Source organism: Sceloporus undulatus, chromosome 4 (genome assembly GCF_019175285.1).
Source record: "Sceloporus undulatus isolate JIND9_A2432 ecotype Alabama chromosome 4, SceUnd_v1.1, whole genome shotgun sequence".
NCBI classification, from domain to species: Eukaryota; Metazoa; Chordata; class Lepidosauria; order Squamata; family Phrynosomatidae; genus Sceloporus; species Sceloporus undulatus.
In genome coordinates, this window is record NC_056525.1 from 177130545 (window position 1) to 177136544 (window position 6000).

At 45.0% G+C, this 6000-nt stretch overlaps 1 protein-coding gene across 1 annotated transcript in view; it reads right to left on the minus strand.

Moving 5' to 3' along the window:
* Positions 1-5727, minus strand: part of RIPOR2 (RHO family interacting cell polarization regulator 2) — a 156096-nt gene extending 150369 nt beyond the window's left edge. The window contains exon 1 of the mRNA XM_042463910.1: positions 5634-5727. The gene's annotated coding sequence lies outside the window, so the exon portion shown is untranslated. The remainder of the gene's footprint in view (positions 1-5633) is intronic.
* Positions 5728-6000: the final 273 nt, after the last annotated feature.

The window sequence follows — 6000 nt, forward strand, 5'->3', positions numbered from 1 at the left end:
CTTCTCTTGTTTTCACTTTGGTGTCCTTAGAAAACATGCCTTCCCATGTCTTTGGTGTGAATTTCCCCTTCCTTCCAGCATTAGCCATGGAATAATCATGTAACTGTAATCCTACATTTGTTCTTCATACACAATTCCAGTTTTTCTGGAATGTCCTACAGTTTTGCAGTTGTTTGTCCTCCTTTGTTATTATGACACCTATCATTGCAGCCAGCAACAAAAGACTGGCAAGCCTACACAGTCAATTTTAAACCATGACTTTTAATTGGTATATTTTAAAGAATGGGGCAGAAGGGGCAGCGTGTCTCATTCAATTGAATGGGTGCACGCACCCGTTACGCCCCATGCGCTGCTGTGCACGAGCCCCATTGTTTACAATGGGGCTTGAGCATAGGCGGAATTCGCCTTATGCGGCGGGATCCGGAACGGATCCCCGCGTAAGTCGAGGACCCACTGTAGTTTTATAGTATTGTATTTTACCTGTTGATTTTCTGTATTTCCTTTTTTATTGTGTTTTGTGTTTTAACATTTTGTACTCCGTCTCAAGCCTTGAGGAGAGGAAAGAATAATAATAATAATAATAATAATAATTATTATTATTATTATTATTATTATTATTATTATTATTATTTGGCCACCCCATCTTCCCCCAGCTATTAAATAGCTGAGGGAGTACATGTCTGCCCTTTGAACCAGGTTTTTGTAGGGGGCAAATGCTGGATTCCTTCTAGCACAAGAAACCCAACATACACACCTGCAACCCCATTTTGCATGTGTATATGTTACCAAGATGATTCTGGACTTTTTCTGTATCTGTGCTAAAACAGCTGGCTTTAAGGTCAGTCCTTGGAAAAGTTACACTTTAAACCACAACTCCTAGAATCTTCCAGATAGCCAGACTATGGGCCGAAACAGATGGCACTGAAGGGGCAGCTTGAAGCCCGTGAATAAAAAGCGGCACTATAATTCCTCTTTATTCACAGGATAATTGTGGGATATTTGTGATGTCGCATGACATCATGTGATAATCTTTGCCAAAGCATGCAATATTGATGGGAGCATCTCACTATGCTCCTGTCTTTCCCTCCAGTGTGATAAACTCCATAGACTTGTATTACCAATGCAGCTTTTTTTAAACCATCACCAATACCAGATGTCATCTTATACAAACTAAGTAGAAGAAAGCAGAAGGATTTTCCTTCCTTATTAACATTCTCATCCAGTTAAAACTCTGTCATGGCAACACTAGCAAAGCCCGTTAACAAGGATGAAGTTGATCTGTTGGGCCCAGGAGATGGCAAAGACTCCATAAGGCTTGCAAACCTTGGACTATCCATTGTTCAGGAAGCTGTTCCTCCGGTACAGAAAAGCAGAGAAAGGTAATGGACCCTCTCCCAGACCACAAGATGTATACGACCATCAAAATGAGTATTTGGCTTCAGGGATGGTCTCCCCGTGAGCAGTGGTTTTCTTGGGAGCAAGTGGTCTCATCGAGAGTAAGCTTCTGCTTACAGAGAAACCGAATTTGGCAACCATAACATAAACTTCAGTTAAACAGGACTTGGTGCTGAGCATAATCATCAGACAAAGAGCATATGTATCTGCTTCTTTTTGGCCTTCTTGCTATGTTTGATCCTGGATTCTATCTTGTTTTGTCATGTGATTATTTCTATTTGGTGTTGTTTGTATTTTGTTTTACTTTGAAATAGGGCTCTTCTAAAGAAGTATGACTTCTTGCAATACAGCTTGTTGGGTTTTGCCATTCTATGGTTCCAAAGGCAAACTTTCTCCTCCTTTCTTATTTTAATTTTTTTTAGAGCTGGAGTGAAAAAATGTTATTTCATTGATGCACTACAACTCTAAGACAAGGAAATGTTTTTAAAGAACAAATGGAGACTTTTTTTACTGTGATATGTCACAGAATCAAGGCTTTGGAACTCCCTCTTTAAAACAGATTTGCAGGAATAGGCTTTGATGTTGTTGTTTCCCAGGCTCTGTCCTGGCTTGTGATCTGGGACAAGAACTGAGTAGACTATGGGCTCATACAGACAGGCCAAAATAAAGCTGCTTCGGATCACTTGGAGGTATGCTGTTTAAGTGATGCATGCATCCTAAGAGTTTGGAAGCTGCACCAAAGCCAAACTTCAGTACTTAGGACTTTGGCATGGCTTCCGGCTCTTAGGACGCATGCATCCTTTAAACAGCATACCTCCAAAGTGATTTGAAGCAGCTTTATTTTGGCCTGTCTGTATAGGGCCTATGTTACAGACTACATCATAGAGATTTGCCTTTCTTCTTTATTTCAGACAGCTGTTCTTCAATCATCCCCTAGTTCCCACTGAGTGGAAACATTTGCACTTATCACATTGGGGTGGGGAAGTTTTCCTATGGAACCAGCTGTTTGAAAAGATCTGATACAATATGATTATTATATTTCCAGGAACATGTGTTTCTGATGTTTGGCTAGCACTGGTGGAGCACAGCAAGCTCATATCTTCAGCCTTGTTCTGGAAAATCATCGCAAGTTAGATGTGGAGAGATGATACATGAATTGGTATTTAACTTTGGGGACTTTAAACCTATCCCATCACTCAGTAAAGGTGTCAACCTAATTCATCATAAATTCAACCTCAAGTAGAATGTTTTATTTCTGTAGAGAAAGCTAGTGGAAGTGTTCGAATGTAATCACTAATTTGTGTTTAATAAATTGTATTGAGACCCAAATGACTGAATACAGAGACACTCGGGACCATTTCTGTGGTGTTTGAAAGCACTTGCTCCCTTGGCAATCTGGTAAAAAAGATTACTGGGTTATTTTTTGACAACACTACTAAAGAGAGTTTGTTCAGCCTAGCAGATGTTCAATATTTATCAAGAGAAAGCTGCTCCTTCCCAGGATCTACTACTGCCCAGTGGGAGAAGGCAGGAGATTAACTGCCCACCTTCTCTTAACCTGTAGGCTGGGCAGTGGTTACTATTCTAGCCAAACAGAGAAAGTGACGGTAATTCTGTGGCTTCTTCCTCACCTTCACTGATGTCTTTGATGCTCACTGCTAATCTATCTCAGAGTGGGTGAGACATCAGGCCCATAAGGAACAATCTTCATGACTGCATCACCAAGAGAAATTGTGCAGATGAGCAAACTAAGCTTATGTGGCATAGAACACCAAGAAGGGACTGCTGAGACTCACTTACATGTTGAAATGACTAGGACAGAGTCAGCTCACAAAACCACAGTGAGATCTCACTATGCTGTCAGAGAAAGAAGTGAGTTTGGACAAGTTATCTTTTTGTACTACAGCTGCCAGAATCCTTCAGCCAGTCTGTCCACCATTCTGGAAGTTGTAGCCCCAAACTAACTTTTCCACAGTCCAAATCTAACTTTTTCGTGCTTAATCCTTGCAACTGCAGCCACTTGTGCTCAATCAGGTCTGCCTGTTCACCTCCTGGCTGTTGGACAAGTTTTGGTCTGCTGGGGCCAGTCTTAACTGCCCTACTGCCAAGAGAGCCAGCAGCCTAGCAAGGGTGCAAAAGTTGTGGCTGGAGCATGCAGTTGTATCTGTTGGCATGATAAGGCAGCCCAGGTGAGTGGAAGCAGGCTGTGGCTACTCCTTGCCTGCACCACCTCAGGTTCACAGGGAAGAAGAGGTAAACACAAAACAATGCTGCAAAACAGTCACTACTTTCACTTGGTGGTGAAAGTGAAGGTGACTCTTTCTAGACAATCCAAAAATTGAAATTGGCTCAGAATGCAATTAATTCTGTAAGACATGAGTATGCTGTATTTAGAGGGAGTCTAGAGTTGGTGGCAGCCTAAGGATTTCATCAAGAGGACCTCCTGAATTTTTTCCCCCCCTAATTTTCTCACAACTGACTTCAAAAGCTGGCTAATATAATTGTCTTTAATCTGTTTTTAGAGGACAGCTGTCCCTAATGGCGGCACAGCCACATGCATGCACTGCCATTGGGGACAACAGGACTTGAGGTCCCACGAATTTTGGTATCCGCGGGGAAGGGATCCGGAATGAGTCCCCCACACATACTGAGGTCCCACTGTACCTTTAATCTACAATACACACAGCTTATACATCATTTCATCTTGCAGAATTAAAAAATATAGCCATGTTAGTCTGCAGAATCAGTATGTAGAGAGATCTTGGAGCACCTTTGAGACTTATTGAAAGAAAGAAGTTGGTAGCATGAGCTTTCCTAGACTTAAGTCTGGGCCGGTACAGGCGGCCCTTTAAGATGCCCTTGTCACATACTAGGGTTGCTTCAGGGTAGCACTTCCAGATGCCCCTCAACCCTAGTACGTGATGAGGGTGTCAAAATGGTGGTGCCCTGTACACATGGATGCCGCCATTGTTACGCAAGTACTGTGCAGCATCCATGTGGCACTTGCGTAACAAGTACGCCAGTGGCGCACTTGTTATGCTGCAGCTCTGGCATAAGAAGAACCCACTTTTTGCGGGTTCTTTTTACCCTGCAGGGAAGCCACACGGTTTGGGGGCTGCGGCTTCCCTGCGGAGAGAAAACAGGTGCTGGCAAGGCACCGTTTTTAAGGCGCTCTGTACTGTGCCTGTATTTCCTCAGCTGCAACAACTGTCTTTAATTAGTCTCAAAGATGCTCCAAGATCTCTCTACATATCATTTCATGTGGTCAAAGTGAAATTTGGTCTACTGTGATGGTTTTAAAGAAAAAGTGAAAATAAGTTTTTTTTTAAAAATTAATTTTTAAAAAATAGGATTAGAAATTTACATTAAAAAAAACTGAGTTATTTTTTTAACTCTCTCTCTCTCCTCTCCACTCCTCCCATCTCTTCAGCATTTTAATGAGACACAGGCGAAGGCAGACTTCTGGGGAGCAGTGGTGTTACCATTCTCCTTAAGGCAGTCTGCATCCCTGGCAGCCCCTACTGCTGTCACTGCTCCTCCGCAGGGAGAGGTGGGAAACAGAAATAAATTTTACTATTATTATTATTAGTAGTAGTAGTACTATCACTAGTGCTCCTCCAGAGGGGAAGACTTGCCCATACAGAATCACTGGAGAATACTTGCCCATAGGGAAACATAGGGGAACACTTGCCCATAGGGAATCATTGGGGAATATTTGCCCATACTGAAGCCATACTTGCCCATAGGAAATCATTGAGGAATACCTGCCCATAGGGCAACATTGGCACACACTTGCCCATAGGGAAACATAGGGCAAGTATTCAAAGATTCCCTCTGGGCAAGTATTCTCCAATGATTCTTTATGGGGTGAGTATGGTTTCTCTATGGGCAAGTGCTGTCATTTTGTTTTAGTCTGTCCCGCCAAAAAGCAGACGTCTGGGGAGCAGTGGTGCCACCATCCATCCCCCTTAAGGCAGTCTGCACCCCTTGCCCCCCCCCCCCCCCCTGCAATCCCTAGTGCTCCTCCATAGGGAAGACTTGCCCATACAGAATCACTGGAGAATCCCTGCCCAGAGGGAAACCATAGAGCATCATTGAAGAACACTTGCCCATATATTTGCCCATAGGGAAGCATTGGAGAATACCTGCCCCCAGGTGGTGACTATGCCCTGTTTCCCTCTGGGCCAGGGCTGCCCTCCCTCCTCCTCCTCCGGGGGGGGGGTGGAGGGCCCACTTACTGCCGAGGGCCCAGGGCCGGGGGCTGCTCCTGCTCCTCCTCCGGGTCCTGCGGGTCCTCCTGCTCCTCCCGGGGGGTCCACTCCTGGGCAGGCGCGGGGAGAAGAAGGCCATGCTGCCTCCGGGGAGCCTGGAGCGGAGGCGCTGGCCGAAGGAGCCTCCTCCTGGGGCCCAGCGGGTCCTCCTCGGGGGCCAGGGGGGCATAGAGCCCCTCCAGAGGGCGCTCTCCTGGGGAACGGCGGGAGGCTGGGGCTCCTGACCCCCAGCTGCCTGGCTCAGGCCCTTTCCTCCTCCTTCTCCTCCTTCTGTTGCTGCTGCTGCTGCTGCTGCTTCTGCCCATGTTTTATGCATGAGGGAGAGAAAGAGAGG